This window comes from Mixophyes fleayi, chromosome 5, assembly GCF_038048845.1.
Source record: "Mixophyes fleayi isolate aMixFle1 chromosome 5, aMixFle1.hap1, whole genome shotgun sequence".
Taxonomy (NCBI): domain Eukaryota; kingdom Metazoa; phylum Chordata; class Amphibia; order Anura; family Limnodynastidae; genus Mixophyes; species Mixophyes fleayi.
Window position 1 is genome coordinate 159,608,469 of NC_134406.1, and position 23,554 is coordinate 159,632,022.

At 43.5% G+C, this 23,554-nt stretch overlaps 1 long non-coding RNA gene across 1 annotated transcript in view; it reads right to left on the reverse strand.

Moving 5' to 3' along the window:
- LOC142157756 (uncharacterized) overlaps positions 1 to 12,159 on the reverse strand; it is a 69,775-nt gene extending 57,616 nt beyond the window's left edge. The window contains exon 1 of the long non-coding RNA XR_012692610.1: positions 12,100 to 12,159. This is a non-coding gene — a long non-coding RNA (uncharacterized LOC142157756). The remainder of the gene's footprint in view (positions 1 to 12,099) is intronic.
- Positions 12,160 to 23,554: the final 11,395 nt, after the last annotated feature.

A 23,554-nucleotide genomic window follows, 5' to 3' on the forward strand; every position in this document is an offset into this window, starting at 1 on the left:
CGATCAGACAGTCATAAATCGGAACCAGTAAAGTAATCAGACATAGCCACGGATCAGAATCAGAAAGCAGACACAGGATAATACAGCACAGGAATCAGTATGCTACAACTAGAAGCAAAACACTATCACTGGCAAAGATGAAGTGTCAAGACAGCCCTTAAATAGTTTAGGCAACCAATCAGGATAATGTAGGTAACACACCTGCAATGCAGCTCAGCCAGTTTGAAAGCAGAGAGCTCTTATACACAGGAAAATACAGCAGACCCTGACATCTAACACAAGCAGTTAGCGCACCTGCATTGCAGTTCAAACGAATTGAAAGCAAGAAGCTCTCACACACAGGGAAACAGCAACAGAAACAAACCACCGAACCAGAATCCTGATAGGGGGAAGGTATTTAGTATATAAAAATGGAGTGTGCTGAAAAGGAAAGAGAGAAGGCTTCCAATATAAAAAGGGAAACATTTAATAATTAAGAAAAAAATATAAATTGCACTTACATTCAGTGGCATGTTTTGCAAGCCATTAAATTTTATATAGACGAGGGGATTTTTTTCTGAAACTTTGGACATTTATATGCCTGCTCCACTATTAGACAAGTTGATCTGTACTAACCCATCCAGGTTCTCCTTTGCTAGAAGTTTCAATAAACTCCTCTCCCTTTGACAGGTAATCCATACCTCCTCTATCTACTGAGTATAGTGGTGAGCATTTAAAGGCCACCCATTTTAACTTTAATTAGGTTTACCACCACTTTGCATGAAAGCATTTCATAATACAAGAAATTAAAATAAAAATATAAGTATAAAAACATTTATATAAATTGTTAGCAAAGTTTGCTGATAGCAAGAATCCAAGATTGTATTAACGGCTCAAGTTAGGCTGGGTTTACACTACATGAAAATTATAACAATATGATAGTTTTAGCAATTTTACCAACAAAAAAAAGTTCTGATCAGTATGCTGATTCATATGTACACACTGTACATATTGCAAATGATTTATCTTCGGATCTGTGCTCTTCAACTGTCACAGACTAAAACCTGTCCCCTTGACCCTATTCCCTCCCTACTTCTCCACTCCCTCTCCTTCACTCCATGCCCACCTCTAAATCACCACTTCAATATTGCCCTATTTTTCTACTTCCTTTTGCTTTCAGCACAAATACCTGTCTCACTTTCATTCCTCTCACTCCATTCTCAACTCTTTCAATCAGGCTTATGTCCCCAACATTTGACTGAAACTGCTCTCACAAAAATGATTGATGATCTACTTACTGCAAGTCTAAGGGTCATTTCTCGATATTCATTCTACCGGACTTGTCTGCTGCTTTTGAACCTCTTGATCACCCTCTTCTACACAACCTTCACTCAATTGGCCTTCGTGACACTGTTCTTTTCTGGTTCACTTCCTACCTGTCAAACTGCTCCTTTGGTGTTTCTACCTCTGGCACATCCTCCCCTCCTCTCCCACTACCAATTGGGTCCCACAAGGCTCTTTTATTGGTCCTTTACATTTTTCATTGTACACCTCTTCTCTTGGGGCACTAATTTTCTCATTTGGCCTCTAGTACCACCTCTACACTGATGACACTCAAATCTATATCTCTTTCTTGACCACTCCCCTCTCCTTCTGTACTCTCTCGTGTTACCAAATGTCTTTCAACTATCTCCACATTGATGTCCCAATGCTACCTAAAGCTCAACATATTAAAAACAGAGATTATTATCTTTCCTCTTGCCTGAATCACCACCTGCCCTCAAATCTACTTCACTGTTAGTAACATCAAAATTTCCTCAGTCTCCCAAACCAGCTGCCTTGGTTTCACACTTGACTCTGCCGTCTGCTTTATTCCTCACATTCAGACTCTCTCCCAGTCCTGTCATTTCCACCTTAGAAACATTGTCAGAATACGCCCTTTTCTTACTCGGTGTCACGGTTGGCTTACAGGAAATTGATGCCTAGGCTATGCTGAACATGGCCAAGCCCACCCACGGACGCAGATTCTAACAGACAGGTGGCTTTCTCCAGAAACCCCCGCAAGGAGGTATGGTCTTAGCGCACTAAGTCTGCAGGTCGCGGTCCCGTGAGTGAGTGTACAGCAGGACAATGTTGGAGAGCCAGGTGAAGTGGATGGAGACAATGGAGTCCACAGACGAGTGGTATAAATACAGGCACAACAATAATATAGGCTGATGGTCAGCAGCCAATGAGTCACTAGGAGAATAGGTGCTCTGTGGTATACAACGAGAGGACAGAGGCTGTCACTATGAAGTAGTCTGGAGATGATAATGGAAGTACTGGAGCAGCAATAGTTCAACACAGCCAGAGGCTGAAGGCTGACTGGAGTTGTGGAATTAACTCGTAGTAACAGCTGATGAGTCCCAGATGAAATAGTAGCTCTGAACGGTAGTGATGAGAGAACTGGAGCTGTCACAATAGAGCACACTGGAGATGGTAATAGAGGTACTGCAACAGCGATACTTCAAAGCGGCCGCAGGTTGAGAGCAAACTGGAGTTGTGGAGGTAACTCTTAGTAACAGCTGATGAGTCACAGAGAGAGTAGCGGCTCTGAGTGGTATTGATGAGAGAACTGAAGCTGTCACAATGATGTACACTGGAGATGGTAATAGGGGTACTGGAGCAGCGATAGTTCAACACGGCCAGAGACTGAGAGCAGGCTGGAGTAGCGGAGGTAAGTCTTGATAGCAGCTGAGGAGTCACAGGTGTAATAGCGGCTTTGAGTGGTAGCGATGAGAGATGGTAAGAGAGGTACTGGAACAGTGATGGTCAGCAGAGACCACAAACTGAGAGCAGACTGGAACACAGGCAAACCACAAGGAGAACAGGAACCAGAACCACAGGCTGCAGGAAGTAAGCTTGAAGAACAGGCATCAGACAGGTGAATCCAGGAGGTTTAAATAGTGCTCCAGAAGTGCTTAGCCAATGAAAAAGAGGGAGGAGGTCCTGAAGTGCAATAGGCTTGCACCTGCACAGATCTGAATATAGCTGAATGAATGAACTGGAGAATGTCTGATGCTGGGAAATGGCAGTTTCCAGATGAATGGACTGCAGGTAACGAGACAGGTACTATCTGTGTGACCGGAGTGTTACACTCAGCATGCTACTTAATCTCGCATCCATTCTCTCATAATCTTCCGTCTTCCGTCTTGACTACTGCAAGCTCCTTCTATCTGGCATTCCTGACACCCATATATCCACACTTCAATTCATCCTAAATGCTGCTGCAAGATTGATCTTACTCTCTCACTGCTCCACATCTGCTGCACCACTTTGCAAATCCCTACACTGGCTCCCTGTGTCCTCCAGAACCCAATTCAAATTACTCACCCTTACCTACAAAGCGCTCAATAACACCCCCCCTTCATACATCTCAAATCTCATAACAAAATACTATTCCCACTCATCCTCATAGATCTACCTCTGACCTGCGCCTTGTCTCATCTCTAGTAACTACTTCTCAGTCATGCATACATTTGCTGCTACCAACTTATGTAATTCCCTACCATACCAAATCAGGCTTTCCCACAGTTTTATTGGTAACATAAGGAATGATCAAGTAATTAGCTAAGTAATAATGTTTGAAATGTCCTATGTGAAGGCATCAATGAAATAGTCAGTTATGTCATTTGTCAAATATTTAATGTATTATGCCAACAAAAAATCCATACGGACAAGGCCAGGTAAGGTTCTGCTCAACCTTAGAGTTTTTGTATTGTAATCCCACTGTCTATCAAGTAGTGTCAGTAAAGGGTTTAAAGGGACAGGCACTACTCTGGACAGCCAGTTAGCCCTGAAAGACCGGAGGTACTTACTAGCTGCTGAAAAAAAACTATTTCCTAGCAGCCTATTATTCTGGTATTGTCACAGCAATGTGCTTAGGCAACGGTCGGGATGCTGTAAGCTTGTAGCGTTGCGTCCCGGCATTAAGGCCAGCCAGGCGCACACACAGCCAGTGTGAAAGGCAGTTGTTCTGAAGGAGAGACCAGGAAAGCCATGGCTGGCTGATGTTCACCGTACCACAGTCAGAATCAGTGCCAAGCTAGCCTACATTAAGTTCTGAGAGGAAGACTCCAGGATCCACAGGATCCAAATCTTGCCTTTAAACACATTGCAGCTTTCCATCTTTCTCTCAAAGTCGTTGAATATCGGCAATTTGCAAAAATCACTCTTTAATACATTTACCCCCAGATCTTAGTGAGTGCTAGGTCATAGTCTGCTTGATGTTTCAAATATCTACTCTCCCTTTGACAGGTAGTCTGGAACACCTCAAGCTACTGAGTATCATGTGGCTGTGTGTTCAACAAGTATTAAGTGGGTGTGTGTTCAAAGAAGGAGTTAAATCATGCAATCTGAATGTCACGAGTCGCGGCAGTGTCCCGAGTCGCCACGACTCTCTGCCCACTCTGCAGCCAAGTTGTGGCCATCACCATGACAACCGGGACATCATTTATTCTGTCAATAGTGTAGCATTCCGGCGTGATCTAACAGCCGGGCGCATGCATAAGTTACTATAATACTGTTATTATTTACATATTTTATACGTGTGGCCTTTTGTTTAGGGCTTTCTTTGTGGCAGAATTAGGAGTGTGTAGGGAGGAGCTCTCTTATGAATTAAATTGGTTAATTTATATATTTATACATGTTCCTGGGTTATGTTATTACCTATGCCAGTTCTAACTACTAATTAATTAGCAGCCTCCTCAGGCTGATTGTCAGCCCTGTGCCTCCTTCTTTCTGATTAGCCCATCAAAGTATTTAAGTCAGGGAGGGCTTAGCCTCCCTGCTGGCTATAGTGTCCTGTGTGCTACACGTGTGCTGACCTGCTTTTCCTCCTGAAGATATTAGATATCTGTGACCTGATTCACTGTTGTGACCTCGGCCTGTTTTCTGGATCCTGCTTGAACTCCTGTGCCACAACACCTCTGACTTGACACTGCACAGTTACAGTCACTACTTGAAGGGTTTAGGAGGGCAGCCACTGAATAGGACTTTTAGAAGAGAAAAATAACTTGCACTCCCTGAAAGTTTTAGATAATATGTATATGTCACCTACAAATGCTGATGAAGTGTTATATTAACTATACACCACCATCAATATAGAGAGTAAGTAATTGCCAGGATATTAGTACTGCCTTTATATTATTGTATACAAGATTAAAACAAAGGCAGCATTACTTCTTGACAGATTGAAGCAAATTCAGAGAAGCAACTGGTAAAGGTGCATGCGATTATTATCAAATTGATCAGAGATATTAATGGGATACATTGTATAGTTTTGGAAGTGCATCCCAGGTCTCCATTATGTTTGAAGGCTGATACAAGAAAAAACTGTCACCCATCCCCTATTACCTTGTATATGTCAATGTGAACCTCTAGTTAGCAAAAAATGTGGCTGAAATGAAAGGATCATTTTCATTAGTGGCTCTTCTATGTCCTGATGTGGACATCAACCCTCAAGATACAACAGTTAAAATAGGCATTAATGCCATCAAATTCAGAATTCCTTTTCAGTGGTGCAGAAGAGCTGATGGAGCAGCAAGCATATTAATAATTCATCCGTATTTTAGAAGGAAAGGGAATAAAGTAGAAAGTTCAAGTCTGAGAACTTCTAATTCCCTGACAGTGACATTCCTAGATATGAGAAGGAAAAGGTGGTAAGAAGGATGATCAAGTAAACCCCTGCAAATTCCTTAGGAGGCTGGAATATGAGGCAGGCTAAAGGAGTTGAGCATCATGTTTTACTCAAAGATGAAATTTGTGAAGACTATCACCAATTGTATGAGGTATCACTTGAGAGGTCTACTAGATATGGAAAGCATAGTAGAGTCAATGAACCATTATGCCTCTTCCATAGTCATGGTCACAAAGAAAAATGGGAACATCCAGAGGAGTTGCTGACTAGCGGAACCTAAACAAGAGAATGATCTCAGACCAGATCACAGTTTCCCCAATTAATAAATCCCTAAATTCTTAGACAGCCTGCATGGCAGTCAGTGGTCTTTAGTAGTGGATTTAGGAATGGCTTCTACCAAATCCCCATGAGAAAAATGTAAAAATCTGCCTTCACGTGTTCCCTGGTTATTTATTAGATTGAGAGAATGACTCATGGAGTGAGCAAGGCTTATGCCACCTTACTAATACTCAATAAATCAGGTGGTAGGAGATCTGAACTTCAGAAACGTACTAGTTTACCTTGGACAGCATGGTGGCACGGTGGTGAGTATTGATGATTCACTGTACTGGGGTCTGTGTGGAGTTTGTATGTTTTTCCTATGGTTGTGAGGGTTTCCTTTGGTGCTATTGTTTCCTCCCACAATCCAAAGTACATATTGATTGGCTATAGACAAAATATAACCCTAGTGTATGTCTGTCGCCATGTGGTAGGGAATATGGATTGTAGGCTTCACTGGGACAGTGACTATTGGGAATTACTAAATATTCTTTGTAAAGCAATGCATATTATGGGAATGCTATATGTGAGGTTATGGGGTTCTTCGATCACTCAAGCCAATAACAGATGTAGATCCAACAATATTTTATAACGTAACAATATATGGCAATGGAATGGCAGCAGTCTTTAACAGGCAATGTTCTTTTTACCTGGTAGGTAAAAATAGTCCAGCAATTGACAAGGCAAAGTCCAAATATAAATATAGGTTAGGCAAATCACAGACAACGTTATTTCACTGCTGTTCCCAGATTTTGATATTCCTCAGATCAGTCACTCTAGACTGGATTTTTGGTCTTTGGAGACTAAGCCTCAAACTTCCACTCTCACCACCAGATCACACACTGACTCACTCCATGCTCTGGCCTGCACATTTTTATAGGCACAGAAATATGCTTCTCATCTGAGTAATCCACCTCTCCATTGCATACTTTTAACATTCAGATGCGTATTTGAATAAAAGGATTAAATGGATTACATTTGTGCAATATAATGTCTCTTCTATACCCAGCATAACACAATACCCTATTGGCTTTCAATACAGCTTGTCATTTAATTGCTGTCAGGACTAGCAGGACCATCTGTGGTTCTGTATACTGTGCAAACAATAGCCAGGCTGCATTCTGGGAAATAGAATTTTGATTAAGGTCTGGCTGAATAATTATATTAGCACACAAGGCTGCAAACCTTAGGCTGGGTACACACTGGAGAATTTTCATCCAGTCATCGGGCAAATCCGCCGATATATGACCGGTCGGAAGTCAGGTTAGTGTGTATAGTGACACAATGGTCGAAAGTCATTCCAAAGTGTTGATTGTTGGCTAATTTGGTTGGTTGCACTGTTTAATATTTTCCGACCACTCATGTAGTGTGTATGCACTCACATTCACAATCCCCATAGAGTTTACAGAGTCGGGCTCTTTCAGCTGATGCTAGCAACGAATTTCCCGGTGAATAAATGTAGAGAGTGCTGTAGAAGGAATAATTAATTAGTTTGTTCTGAGACATTTTTGTTTCAGAGTCACAGAAGCTAACAAAACTCGTTGGGACATGTGGATAGCTAGAACAAGGCGGTTTTAATCAGTGTAACAATGTGACAAGAATGAATGAATGAATGAATGAATATTGTGCTGTCATTCTCTGAAGACTAGAGGACCAGATGAAGAGCACAGATCTGAAGGTAAATCGTGTCAGCGTGTGTGGATAAATCGCTAGGCTGATCGGACCTTTAGTCGTAAGTACAATCGTTTGAGATAACACATCAGTTGGAAAATTCTTCCGTTTGTACCTAGCCTTAGAATTTTATCGTAATTGTAACAGTGTCCATAACCTCGATACTAATTGTACACACTTTATCATCTAAGTCTGCCATTTAACTTAAACAGAACAGTTATTTTATATACATTGCAAAATTGTTACATGTCATCCACCTGGCATAATTGAAATTTCATGGGCCTAATTTATTAAGGCTCACAAAGCAAATGTATTGTGCGCTTTTTTTAAAAAAAAAATGCACGTAAATCGGACATACGCACATCCGTATTTAACTAAAAGTGGATCTGAAGAAACATCTCTGTTTAAATATGGATGTAGGTACGCATATACAGCACTTGATGTATTGAGACAGACACAACACACTTATGGATAAATATAATACACATGTTGAATATAAAGTTTCATTAGAAACCAGAGAAAAAAGTAGTTGTTGTCACCTATTAATAGTATAGTCATTAAAGAAAAAAACTTTAAAAAAAGGTTCCCCATTTTTTTTTCTCCCATAAATTATATTTATCATGATTTATCATGGTGCAATTAAAGTCTATTCTGCATAAAATGCTTTTTTACAGTCACTCCTGATTGCAAACACATGTTCTTGCATGTATACATGACCATCATCACTTTCACTCCGCACTTATACCCAACCTGTAACTGTTTCAAGTGATACGACTGAAAAACACATACCTGAGAGATGTCCAAAGATTGTTCTCGAGCTTGGCACCTTCTCTCCGGTCTGTCCATGAAATCGTAGACTGTCGGAAGTGTCCTTTCATTCACTGGCATTTACTGTAGTCCAGTTCTGGGCATATGCAATGCAATTTTACACAAAGTAAGGCACATATAAGCCATTGATGTTCCTTAATGAAATGGGCCCTACACCTCAATATAACATAATTCACATTTAACATCACAACATATGAAATAGGACACAAGGTGCATAATATTAAAGTGTCAAGTAGTTGCATATGATTTCTAAAATTGTATCCTTAGCATCCTGCTTTCCTCACACCATATAAAAAACTGTTAATAAATTAAAAAAATTATTCTATTTGGAGGAACCCTTGAAGAAGGGTCTATAAATAGGAACCAAGATCCAATACTAAATACAATACAGGTTTAAAAAATGTATGGTTGTCCTAAACGAAACACATCAGCATTATTATCTGGAGGCAGACTATTGAATACTGGTGTCCACCAACAAACCACACTACAGTGGTATAAGAGCAAAACGATAAGGTAGAGTTGGCCCTCAAATATGGAGGCAAAGCTTTTGCAACTTAACTGGATGGGAAACTTAATAACTGGGCATCCTGTGTGAAGAAGATGTGTATTTCTGTTTTACCAATGTTATACTAAGACTGTTTTACCAACAGTGCTCCAAATGTTGGCATATAGTGGGACTTGGTTTTCTCTACTGATAACTGTTTGCAGAGCTATTCTTCTAATCTTGACCTATTTAAAGAGTTTGTTTATATGCCTGCTACTGTCTCATATGTTTTATTACTATCTTAATCACCTCCAGGGAATATTGCTTTATTTATTGCAGTTTTGTGTGTTTTTATAACTCTTAGTTTTGCATAATAAGTGGCTTTAATGGAATTTAGATTTTTAAGTTTGAAGTAAACATATATATTTACTTACATATAGTTATATATTCATGTCAGTCACTTACACACAGGTCAGTGAGTCAGTTACACAAGTCAGTCAATCTAACACACAAATCAGTCAGTCATTTACATGGGATGGGAGAGATAAGAGTGTGTTTAAATGAGGAGGGGACTACACCAGAGGAGAGTGATAGGTTGAAGAGGTGAGCGAGGTAAGAGCAGGCAGTGGGAGCGAGAGCAGAGGAGGCGAGAGGGGATAGGATCGAGAGGACAGGTAGAGGGTGGAGAGGATAGAATAAGTGAGTAAACTTCTTCACCTGATGTAGGGCAGAAGGAGCACCAGAGTTGGTTGTTGGGGGGATGTGAAGGGAAAAGGGAGGATGGAGAGAGATGGGAGGAGGAGATGTTCAGCCTGATGGCCTCAATTTTAGAAGAATAAAGGTGGCAAAGTCAGAAGCAGAGAGGGAAGGCGGGATGGGAGGGGGGGTGGAGAGAGGAGGGAGTTAAATGTGGCAAAGAGGCGGCGGGGATTGTAGGACTAACAAGAAATGAGGGACTTAAAGAAGGATTTTTTACCAAGGGAGAGGGCGGAGCAGAATGAGGTGATGATAAATTTAAAGTGAAGGAAGTCGGCCAGGGAGCGAGATTTCCCCCAGAGGCGTTCAGCAGTGCGAGAACACTTTTGGAGGAAGCTGGTGAGTTTGGAGTGCCATGGTTGGGGAATAAGGCCACACTGGCAGATAGAGGAGGCTGGGGCAACAGCATCCAGGGCAGTAGTGAGGGAGAAGTTGTAGAGAGAGGACGCCTGGTCAGGGAAGACCAGGGAGGGAAAAGGTGAAAGGAGAGTTTTGAGAGAGAAGGAGAAAGTGGTAGGGTCAATAGCATCAAGGTTGCACCTAGTGAAGGTAGATTTAGGCGAGGTGGGAGCCTGGGAGAGGGACAGAGTGAAGGAGAGGAGATGGTGGTCAGAGAGTGGGAAGGGAGAGTTGGAGTAGTCAGAGAGATCGCAGCGATGAGAGAAATCGAGGTCCAGGGAGTGATCAAGAGAGTCGGTGGGGGAAGAGGTCCACTGAGTGGACTAAGTTTTATGGTGGCAGGGTCAGAGCAGTTGTCAATAGGTTTGTTAAAGTCGCCAAGTATGATGGAGGGAAGATCGGAGGAAAGGTAGTGAGGGAGCTAGGCAGCGAAGTTGTCAAGGAAGAGGGAGGTGTGGCCAGGGGAACGGTAGATGACACGGAGGTGGATGGTGAAGAAGAGATGGATGGAGTGTACTTCAAAGGAGGAGAAAGAAAGAGAGGGAAGGTATAGTGGGAATGACCCGAAATGTGCAGCTAGGGGATAGGAGGAGGCCCACTCCTCCTCCCGGTCGCCCATCAGGTGGAGTGGGTGAAGGAGAGACCCCATAGGAGAGAGCGGCAGGTGGGGCAGTGTCAGAAGAAGAAAGCCAGGTTTTAGTGATGGTGAGGAGGTTAAGAGAGTTGGAGATGAAGAGGTCATGAATGGAGAGGAGTTTGTTATGGATGGACCTGGAGTTCCAGAGGGCACATGAGAAGGGGAGGGAGGGAAGTGGGGAGTTGTGGATAAGATTGTCAGGGTTGATGGAGCGAGGGGGAAGATGAGTGATGGGACAGTGAGAGTTGGGGCCATGAAGGTGGCGAGGGAAGAGCATGAGTATAAGAGCGGAGCGGGGTGGCATGGTGAGAGACAGGGGAACAGGGAGCAAGGGAAAGGGCAGAATGGCCAGAGCAAAGTTGAGGACTAAGAGAACAGAGAAAACAATAAATTAGTATGTAGAAAAACCAAAAAGTTGTGCAGGCGCTAAAAAGTGTAAATGAATAGGAACCTGTGAGTAATGCAGCTGGAAAAAAGAGATTGGCAAACCCACAATTACAAACAATACTGAAGACAAAAACAACTAGCGCAAATACCGACCGAGGGATGAATTTAATATACTAGATATATATATAACCAGATAGCCGGCATATGAAAAATCATAAATCATTTATTGTAACATTGAAATGTTGATCAAGCCCATGTCAATTACGTATAAAAAAGCAGCCAATAACACACAGGATGTAAAAGATATAGGCAACCATTGGCAAATGATCAATTAGAATGACTTATGAATAAGCGAAATGAAGCAAAAAGATATCTCATAAGGTCCAATGAATATATTGATGTATTAGCTATCCATCCCAATCTGAACCTCTATAGCGCCAAATGGAATCAGGGAATAATATTCTCAGGAACCATGAAATATATAGAAGGTACCTGCACCATACACTGAGTCAGGGCCGGATTAACCCGAGGTCTAACTGGGTTATAGCCCAGGGGCCTCGGGCATCCAGGGGGCCCTTCAAAGTCCTCAGCAGCATTATTGACCCAGCCCGATCAATGCTGCTGAGCACTGTCACTGTAGTCCTCCGTCCCCGGCGCTCAGTAATCTTCTTACTGAGGAGATCTCGCGAGTGAACTCTCGCGAGATCTCCTCAGTAAGGAGCTTACAGTGCACCGGGGCGGAGGACTACAGTGACAGGTAAGCGCTTGGGGGGGCCCTCACGGGGTACAGGGGGGCGGCGGGTGGCTCACATTGGGGGCCTCAAGGGGGTATGGAGGCGCCCTTAGCCCAGGGGCCTCCATTCCCTTAATCCGGCCTTGCACTGAGTCAGTCTATTTCATCTCTGAACATTCCGCTGGACAACATCTGCATATATCGATAATAATAAATGGGGACTCATATACCCTCCATAGGAATCGCAGGCAGTCAGTCCCGATGATACACGGTCATCTGTCTTCTGGGTGCGCACCCGAATTCAGTCCGCACGGGGACAACTATTGAAGAAAGGTTCCTGAGAAAAAAGTTCCTAGATAGCGCTGATGCAAAAGGATTATAGGTCAGTGGGTCCTGGATATCCAAATAAAAGGACTCACTGATGCGTTTCGTCTGGTTCACCAGATTTTTCAAAGCATAAGAGTCCTCTCTGTAAAGCCCTACTATTTACGTAGGAGCACCTTTTTTTGATTAGTGGAGTGTTGATTATTATATGAGAGACATAGTTATGTGACGAGTCTCAATCATTAACACCTTAGTATCTTGCTGAAATTTATAAAAAATAAATAAAATAAAATAAAGTAAATAACCATTACACATAAAATATACAAATGTTAAAAATACACAATAAATATAAGTAATAAAAGATAAATAATAAATAAAAATAAAAAAATATTTCAATATGCCGGCTATAATCTTCATATAGTAAATCATGTATTTCTTTATTATTATGGATCTTTATTCTTTTATTTATTATTAATTATTTTATATATTAATAAATTAGTATGTAAACAAAACAGAAGACAAGAAAAAGTAAATAAGTAGATAAGAAGTAGAACAGAAGGTGAGTAAATAGGGATTAAGGAACAGAGTAAAGCAACGGGGTTGGCCCCAGAGAGAACAGAGAGGTAGTGGCAAAGGCAGTATAGAGTGAAGTAAGAATAAGATAAGGGTTAAGAGAAACTATGCTAAGTAGAAATAAAACGCATGGTAATAGTGGCAAAGGAGGGCTACAAGGAGCCGGTACCAGGCGTGGAGGACGGAGTGTAGAGACAGAAGCAAGGAGCATCAGAAGCACCCAGAAGAGGATACAAGTGTAAAGGTTTCCATGAAACGAGGATAAAACAGTAAATGGGGATCAATAATAAATAACCAAATGACCAATTAAAACAATAAGGTACAGCAATAGTGAGTAATAAACAAGACAGAGCAAATAGGATAATCAGAAAATGAAGTGGTAAATGCAGAGGAAAAACAGTCAGGGAAAGCTAAAGATAGTACAATAACAGTCAGCATAGATAACAATCACGAAAAGCAGAGTGTTCACCAGTACATCCAGGGCATGAGTGTCCACGGGAGCAGGATGTCCAGGATGGGTGTCCACAGGAGCAGGAGGACCAGAATGAGAGTCCACAGGAGCAGTGGAGGCCAAGCAGTGGGTGGATAGACTGATTTCAGGGGTGCACCGGGCAGGAAAAGAGATCCAAAGCAGGGAGGAGCAAGTGGAAGACTGTCAGAGGCACGCAGGACCGGAGGAGCGAAAAAGGGCAATGGACCGAACCAGGAGGCATCAGGAGGCTGGAACAGGAGACCGATTCAGGAGGAGTAAAGAGGCGTCAGGACCAGAGTAGACAATCCGAACGGAGAGTGGGTCCGAGCCTCGACCTGAGGTAGGAGGTGATGGCGGCAGGGTAGCTGAAGCAGGAACAGTAGGTGGTATCAAGCAGGAGACTGCGGGCAGCAGCGAGGCAAAAAAAAAAAACTATGGCTATGTTACTGCCCAATCAGCAAGTCCTTATATACCGATTAATCTTCCATACTGTGAACAGGTTTGAAAAATAAATTAAGTAACTGGACATTTATTTAAACATTTTCAAACCACACAATGTTTATTTTGACATTGCTTATTGCAATAGAAATATCTTCTTACAGATACATAATCTATGACATAACCGAATCACTGTATTGGTGATAGCCAGATGAGCTACCTATAATGTGGTTATAGATGATGCTCTTTTATCATGATATTAGTAGATATTAATCTTTCTTACCAATAATCCCATCCATCCGTACATTTCCTTTTCTTCTCTGTGTTAGGAACCCCTCCAGCCGGCACAACACAACCCGGGGTCTACTCTGCCAGTCAGGTGTTCACTGGAGCCCCTGATGGTGGGGACAGACTGGGCTGCAGACTGACAGAGGGTCGTGAAGTGTGTACTGGCTGGGGAGAACCCAGGCAAGAAGAGTCAGGTCCACGCAGAGGTCAAAGGCCGGAAGCAGGTATCAGTATTGATGAACAAGCTGAGGTCAGAGGTCACAGGCAAGGTAGCGGAACGGGTAAACAAGCCAAGGATCAGGGTCACAGGAAACATGAGCGAAGTCCAATACAAAGCCAAGGGTCAAACACGGGAAGTCAAATATAGATATCAGGATACAGGAACTAGAACAAGCAGGTCAGCAGACTGGAGCACAGAAGCTATAACCGGCAATGAGGCAGCAGACCTCATTGCCTTAAATACAGACAACAGCCAATCAGGGTTTGCCCCTGGGAGGTACATAGCTGCAGACTAATTGTCTGCCAGAGCAACAGGCCAATCAGGACCATGAAGAGGACAGCTGCAGGCTAATGCCTGTTAACTAAATACTGCAGACCTAATAGACATCAGGTTACTGCAGACCCGTGCACACGCGCCCAGCTGCCCCCCTGTTGCTGGGACGCGGCGCTGCTTTGTACAGAGTCCGACCGTTGCCTTGGCAACGGCCGGGGTTTAGGAGGAAATGACGTCCCGGGCGTCAAGGTGACGGCCGGGACGCCAGGGGGAGCCAGAAGCGAGCCGCGGTGGCTGTGAGTACCGCCGCGGCTCGTGACAGTACCCCCCCCTTGAGGAGGGGTCAAGGCACCCCGACATCCATGTTTTCTTGGAAATTTCTTGAAGAACTCATTCAGCTGTTTAGGGGCATGAAGTTGTCTCCGAGGGACCCAAGACCGTTCTTCTAACCCGCGATTCCTCCACTGCACTAGGAAGTGCACTTGCCCTTGCACCTTTTTAGAATCCAGGATTTTCTGAACAACGTATCTTCGTGGCTCGCTAGCACTTCTCCCAGATAAACTCGAAGACTGGACTTGATTTGGATAAAGTACTGGTTTCAATAGAGCACAATGAAACGTGTTGGGGATTCGCAAAGAGCGCGGAATTTTTAGCCTGAATGCCACAGAATTGACCTGCTTGATGATGAAAAACGGCCCGATGAACTTAGGGCCCAACTTCTTACAAGGTTGCTTCAGTCTGATATTTTTTGTAGACAGCCAGACTTTCTGGCCAACCTTAAGAGAGCAGGTGGTACGGTGTCGGTCCGAATTTTTTTTTTGCAACAAGTGAGGCTTGTCTTAAAGATGAGTGCACTTTCTTCCAGATAACTCTGAAATCCCTGGCAGTGGAACGGATCTCCTGGATACCAACGGACTGGAGTGAATACAAAGAGTTAGATCTGGGGTGAAAACCATAATTGCAAAAAAACGGAGAGGTTTTGGTGGACGAGTGACAGGAGTTGTTACAGGCAAATTCCGCCCAGGGCAACAAGGAGGACCAGTTGTCATGGAACTCCGACGTGTAGCATCGCAAGAACTTCTCCAAGGACTGGTTAACCCTTTCAGTCTGCCGATTTGACTGAGGGTGGTATGCTGATGACAAACTAATCTTGATTCCCAGTAGGGTACAGAATGATCTCCAGAACTGTGCTATGAACTGAGAACCCCGATCGGAGACGGTGTCCATAGGAAGTCCATGGAGGCGGAAAATGTGTTGAATGAACAGAACGGCCAAATCTCGAGCAGTAGGAAGCCTGACTAGTGGAATGAAATGCCATCTTGCTGAACCGGTCTACCACGACCCAAATGGTATTGTGTCCCGCAGAGGGTGGTAGATCAACTATAAAGTCCATGGACAGATGTGTCCAAGGTTTAGCAGGGGCGGCTAACGGAACCAACTGCCCTACCGGGCGAGTCCTGGGAACTTTGTTCCTGGCACAAACTTCACAGGACAGGACGTGACTTTTGACGTCAGCAGACAGAGACGGCCACCATACAGTACGGGAAAGTATTTCCAGTGTTTTGTAGATGCCAGGATGTCCAGCAGACCGACTGTTGTGTGCTTCAGCAAGAACTGTCTTCCTTAGATGAACTGGGACAAACAAACGTCCTACCGGAGTGTTATCAGGAGCCAACATCTGAAACCTTTGTAAGGTACAGCTCAAATCTTGAGTTAATCCGGCATGGACCATTGACACAGGAACAATAGGCTCTAGGTTAGTGACTGGAGCATGATGTGCCAGGAAACTTCTGGACAGGGCGTCCGCTTGAATATTTTTAGAACCAGGACGATAAGTGATAATAAAGTTAAATCGGGTGAAGAACAGTGACCACCGAGCCTGACGGGGGTTTAGACGTTTGGCTGACTGAATATACTGCAGATTCTTATGATCCGTTATAACGGAGATCTGGTGTGCAGCGCCTTCCAACCAGTGTCGTCATTCCTCAAAGGCCCATTTAATTGCTAGAAATTCTCGGTTTCCCACATCATAGTTGGTTTCCGCTGAGGAAAATTGACGGGAAAAAAAGGCACATGGATGCAAGCGGTGAGTCTGAAGATCTTTTTGTGACAAGATAGCTCCGGCACCGACGTCAGAAGCATTTACCTCGAGAATAAACGGTACCTTAGGGTCCGGGTGTCTGAGGACCTGAGCGGACACAAAAGCTTTCTTTAGGGTTTTGAATGCAGTTATTGCTTGCTGTGACCAAACAGCCGGATCACCTCCTTTGCGAGTCAAGGTGACGATAGGAGCCACGATGTCAGCAAAACCGCCAATAAATCTCCTGTAATATTTGGCGAATCCCAGGAATCTCTGGACCGCCTTGAGGTTATTGGGTTGTACCCAATCCAGGATTGCCTGGACCTTGGTTGGGTCCATGGAGAAACCCTCTGGGGAGATTATATAGCCCAGAAAGGATACCTTCTTAACCTCAAACTCACCTTTTTCGAGTTTAGCGTAGAGATGATGTTCCCGTAGTTTCTGTAGGACTTGTCTGACATGATCCTGATGTTCAGGCAATGAATTGGAATATATAAGAATGTCATCTAAGTAGACAACAACAAAGTGTCCCAGGAACTCACGTAACACCTCATTAATCAAATCCTGGAACACAGCAGGAGCGTTACTAAGGCCAAACGGCATGACCAAGTATTCGTAGTGGCCCGAGAGCATGTTGAATGCCGTCTTCCACTCATCACCTGCTCTAATGCGTATGAGGTTATAAGCACCACGAAGGTCAATTTTTGTGAAGACAGTTGCTCCTCTTAATTGGTCAAAGTGTACAGAGATGAGAGGAAGGGCATAGGTGTTTTTAACCATAATCATATTCAGCCCCCGATAATCTATACAGGGTCTGAGTCCACTGTCCTTCTTGGACACAAAGAAGCACCCTGCCCCTACTGGAGACTTGGATGGCCTGATGAAGCCTTTCTCCAGATTTTCATCAATGTACTCCTGCATGGATTTGGTTTCTGGACCGGAGAGAGAGTACAAACGTCCCTTAGGTAGTTTAGAACCTGGAATTAACTCGATGGCACAGTCGAACTCCCAGTGCGGCGGTAGCGTATCAGCAGCCTTTTTAGAGAAGACATCCCAGAAGTCATGATACTGTGAGGGAAGCTACTCCGGAATGGACTGAACCACACGTAGAGGTAGTGTCAAACAGGACTGTGAACAATAAGAGCTCCACTGGACAATCTCTCCTTTTGCCCAATCTATGACAGGGTTATGGCGGGATAGCCAAGGGTGGCCTAGAATCAAAGGCACTGACGGGCATTCGATGAGACGGAAGACTATAGACTCGGAGTGGAGAGCCCCAATCCTCAATTGAAGTAGCGGGGTCTCCCAGGTAACCTTACCGCCTGGCAATGGAGCACCATCTAGGCCACATACCGTGATGGCGGTTTTGAGTTTAACCCGCGGAATTCCAGCAGAGCGGGCAAACTCGAAGTCCAAGAAGTTACCTGCAGCTCCACTATCAATGAAGGCCGACAGACCCACAGAACAAGCACTGAACGTGAGCTGTGCAGGAACCAATACCGCATTTTTCGGGGAGACAATTTGCAGACCTAAGTGAACTTTCCCCTCGTTCCCTAGGCATGCTCGTTTCCCGACTTATTTGGGCAGGAACGGGAGAAATGGCCCCTTGTGCCACAATACAAACATAAACCTTGTGACCGTCTCCTGTCTCTTTCCTCAGGGGAAAGACGATATGTTCCTAATTGCATTTGTTCCTCACCATCCTGGGAAACAGGAACGAAGGCGGATGGAGGTGATGATGTTTCCTTTTCAGTTCTCCGCTCCTTGTATCTCCTGTCAATTTTAATGGAGAGGTGCATCAGATTCTCCAGAGAGCTAGGAGACGGGTATTGCACCAAATAGTCTTTAATCTGTTCGGATAGGCCGAAACGGAACTGACTACGTAAGGCAGGATCGTTCCATCCACTATCAGGTGACCATCTACGGAATTCAGTGCAGTATTCTTCTGCCGACCGTCGGCCTTGTTTCAAGGACCGTAGATGAGCTTCCGCGGAGGCCACTCGATCCGGGTCATCATACAGTAGACACAATGCCTCGAAAAAGGAGTCTACGGACTGCATGGCCAGACTGGTCTGCGGCAAAGTAAACGCCCAGGACTGGGGGTCACCCTGTAGAAGGGAAATAATAATCCCAACTCTTTGCTGCTCTGAACCGGAGGAGCGGGGTCTCATCCGCAAATAGAGCTTGCAGCTCTCCCTGAAGTTCCGAAGCGGTTCTATTTCCGGAGAACCGATCTGGTAAATTCATTTTGGGTTCACAGATGGGATCTGGAGTAGGTTGTGAACCTTTTGTGGCTTCTTCTTGAACAGACATACGCTCAGCCAATCCCTGCATCATCTGATACAAGGACTCAACATGGCCTGCTAGGGTTTGTGCCGGAGACGGTGTGGATCCACTTGCATCCATCCTAACCTCGTCTCCGTGAGTGGGCCGGTTATAATGTTAGGAACCCCTCCAGCCGGCACAACACAACCCGGGGTCTACTCTGCCAGTCAGGTGTTCACTGGAGCCCCTGATGGTGGGGACAGACTGGGCTGCAGACTGACAGAGGGTCGTGAAGTGTGTACCGGCTGGGGAGAACCCAGGCAAGAAGAGTCAGGTCCACGCAGAGGTCAAAGGCCGGAAGCAGGTATCAGTATTGATGAACAAGCTGAGGTCAGAGGTCACAGGCAAGGTAGGCTCTGCCAGAGCAACAGGTCAATCAGGACCATGAAGAGGACAGCTGCAGGCTAATGCCTGTTAACTAAATACTGCAGACCTAATAGACATCAGGTTACTGCAGACCCGTGCGCACGCGCCCAGCTGCCCCCTTGTTGCTGGGAGCGGCGCTGCTTTGTACAGAGTCCGACCGTTGCCTTGGCAACGGCCGGGGTTTAGGAGGAAATGACGTCCCGGTCGTCAAGGTGACGGCCGGGACGCCAGGGGGAGCCAGAAGCGAGCCGCGGCGGCTGTGAGTACCGCCGCGGCTCGTGACACTCTGCAGCAGAAATTTAGGATTTTCTCCCTTAGTGTCCCACAAAAAAAAATGTTAGTTGCACCCATGCTAATGGGCACAGGTTTCAGCCTGCAGTGAATATACCCCTTGCATCCCAGTAGCTACGTTGAGAGTTTTAGAGTTATTTGTTTACTGTATCATACTGTTATATCATATACTGTCTTGTTGTTTTCTCTCTGTGTAGCACTGCATACCTCATGTGGTATCCTATAAATAAAGGTTATTAATAATAATAATAATAATAATAATATTGTGTAAGTCTATTCTTTCAGATACTTTGACTTTTATGACTGGTGGAAATTGCCTATCAATTGTTAAGTATGGTATTTTATTTGTAGATTCATTAGATAAAGTGAACCCCATCTTAGTGCTATCTTTTGGCAAGGTATTTAGTGATCAATTTTTGGAGACTGTGCATTCTCTCAACATACAGCTGCAGGGAATTGGAGAGTCTTCTTTTATATTCATCTAAATTAAAGACATTTATTATTATTGCTGGAGGTTCTATTTTTTTGTACTGTTCACACTTTTGTGGAGAATGGACTGGCCAAGTATCAGTGCTGTCAGAGGTATGTGAAGTTTGTGGACCACATTGACATTCAGTGAAGGATTGCCTCTTATCTTGAAGCTGTACACAACTGGCCTAGTTTGAGAAAGTTAGATAGTTGAGACAGAGTATTCAAAGATCCCAACGCTTCTGAACCGGGATTACCACTTCCAAAAGGGTTTCTTCTGCTGAAGAAGGGACTGATGATGAGAAGCTAGTTCTACTACCACACATCTTTACTTGTTACAGACTCTTCTATGTAATTAAAATATGAAAATGTGTATGTAAAGAAACAGGCATGGTGTTTTACAACCCTTTATTCTAATCCATACACCGACTGTACTTTTTAGCCCTGTTGTTATCAGTGGTGGAACTGTAACATCTCCTTGGAAAAGCACTTCAGGGGTTAAATTCCACCTCCACAGTGAACACTTATGAGTTGAATGAATTAAGTTACCATTGTTATTTCTGTTTGCTCCCTATTGTTCAATAGTGAGCTCTACAGACAGCCAGGAGCCGGACCCAGCATGGGTCACCTGAGGGTAGACACCAGGGGGAGGTAGAGTAGGGGGCTGGATTGTGTGGGAGTCCCACCAATCGAGACCTTTTGCAACTCCACTGGGCAGACAGTTCCCAGGGTGGGATTAAGAGGTGATAAAAAAGGCTAGCCTGGGAACTAAAAGACTGACTTTGGCCAATAGGTGATGCTCTGCCAGAGATTCACTGTGGAACATATCTCACTGGATTTATTTGAATGATTTCCTCACTTGTTGGACCTGCTATTGTTAAGGGGGCTGTGCTGTACATATCTCACTGGAGTTATTTGATCTGATTTCCTCACTTAAATACAATAATGTACAGTGATATTGTCAGGTTTGTAAACTAAGAATGAGTGAGATCCTGCTGTCTCAACTGGTATTGGCTAGACTTCCCTAGAGGCGCGGAGTCTAACAGAATGGAAGGTATTCACAAGGGATTCCTGCAAGGGAATTTGGGCTTCAGTGGCTCCCACCCTGCAGGTCGCGGCCATCCAGGAAAGTTCCCAGTGAGACAGATTAGAGAATTAGTTTAGGCAGCATTCAGAGAGATACAGTTCTAATAGTAGATGATGATCATAGCAATTACCACTAAAGAGTGGAACATAAAAGCAAAGTTCAATGAAGTACAGAGTATCCTGCAGATAATAGACCACGGCTGTTATACTAGAGAGTAGAAACAGTCAACGGAGTCCAGTGGTGCAGGCAGAATACATAGTGAGTGTGGATCACAGCAAATACCACTAAGGAGTGGAACATCTGTGCAGCGTTCAATGAAGCATGAGGCATACAGCAGACAATGAGCCACAACTATCACCACATGGCTGTGGAAGGAATTAGCGGAGGTCAGCGATGCAGACAGAGTAGATCGTGAGAGATGATCACAGTAGTTACCAGTAACGAGCAGAACAGATGAACAGAGATCAGCAGTATCTAGGTATGCTGCAAACGATGAGCCACAGCTTACCACAGGGATGTGCAACAAATCAGCAGTAGTCAGCGGTGCGTGCAGAGTAATTATCGGGTGTTGCTCAAAGCGATTACCATGACTGAGTGGAACAGATAAGCAGAGATCAGCGGTATCCAGGTATGCAGCAAATGATGAGCCACAGCTTACCACAGGGATGTGCAACAAATCAGCAGTAGTCAGTGGTGCGTGCAGAGTAAGCAGCGGGCGTTGATCACAGCGATGACCTTGACTGAGTGGAACACATGAGCAAAGACCAGCGGTACCAACGCGTTTCAATTACTTAGTAATTTTTTTCAAGGCCTTGAAACTTGGCTCTCGGGACTATACACCTGTTGCTGTGAGACTATCGCATTCCTTACCTCCCATATGTGCAGAGAAAGCTGGTTCTCTGCTATTATAGTCTACATGCGTGTTTCCAACTGAGTCAGGGTAAGGGACCATCTATTGCACAGCATATACAAGCAAATCCTTTTGTATGTGTTTGTATGGTTTGGTCATTTTATACGGGATACTGTGTGTAAATGTGTCAATAAATACGTTACAAAGGTGATACACTATCAGCGTTGTCTATCCCATATATGGCTGTGTGGAGACCGTCCAACTTATAACACTTGGATTCTTTCAAACAAGTCAATCGTTGGGAGATTCTTCACAGATTGTTCACCCGAGTCAATTCAGTTAAATACATGAAAGTCGGATTCGGAGTGGGAATTTGGTCTAAGAAACATTCACTGCTTGCAATCGGATATCTACTATTTTGTAAATGTACATCTTTGAGGGGAGTTTCTTTTCTTTTGGCGGATAACACATCAACTTTGGTGTTGCATGCTTAATAAAGATACCTATTTGTATACTATCATCCATTATAGGTATACAGTGTGTGCTATGATGTTTTACTTTTTTCTTTTCATTAACCCCGGACCTCTGTCATATACTACTGCTTAAAGAAAAAAAACATTATTGTGAACTGCACATATAATGTCGGAATTTGCTTTAAGAGAATAATGTAATTCATGACAGTCAATACGTGGGATACCATATGAAGAGGACTTAGCATCCTTTTGACCTACAATAAGGAATTATTGTGACTATTTTTGGATCTATTGACCTTCTAGTGTTGAGCGCCGTTCCTGTATATATTTATATTAGTATATGATTTCCTCACTTGTTGGAACTGCTATTGTTAAGGGGGTCGTGCAGGGGGGCTGTATTTAATCCTGTTCTGCAGAATAAATCATCCTTCTATTTTTCCTCTAATACCGTGTCTGAGTGATTTGGGAACCATGTATCTTCACAGTGTACATAACATGGGAAAACAATGTAGCAGTTGTAAATGATTAACAGTTACTGATGAATATATGCATAAAGATATATTGAAAAATCAGCATGCATATGTGCACAGTAGTCACAGTGATCACATATTTGCACAAATATGCCAGTTCATAAATAACCCTTAACGTATTCAAAAAATCTTAAACCTCAAAATACAGAATAAGATGAATTAAGTAGCTTTCCTTATGTTCTACATAGCATTTCAAATTTCCCCTGTGACTAGAATTGTGATCTGCTTATCAAAGCAAGCTCATGTTTCTTGTAACATGCAAAATGTAGTTAAAGCTGTCATTGGCATCTATTCTGCTATCTTTCTATTAAGGGCTCCATTAAACATGCTACTTTTGAACAGTGTTAAAACATGACAACTAAACACTGGACATTTGATACTTCCTATAATTAAGTAATGAAATATTATATAATATTATTATATAAGATAATAACAGATAATATAGCTAGAAAATACAGTACACAGCTTTTTCATTGATCTACTCATGTAATCTAATATGAAGTCTTATTGTATTGACTGGGGAGCTTTTTGACACTGCTATTGCTATTGTTTCCATGACTCGTTGATATTAAAATTGTAAAAACATTAAAAATTGCACTAAAGAAATGTCCATCTGATATTGAGATA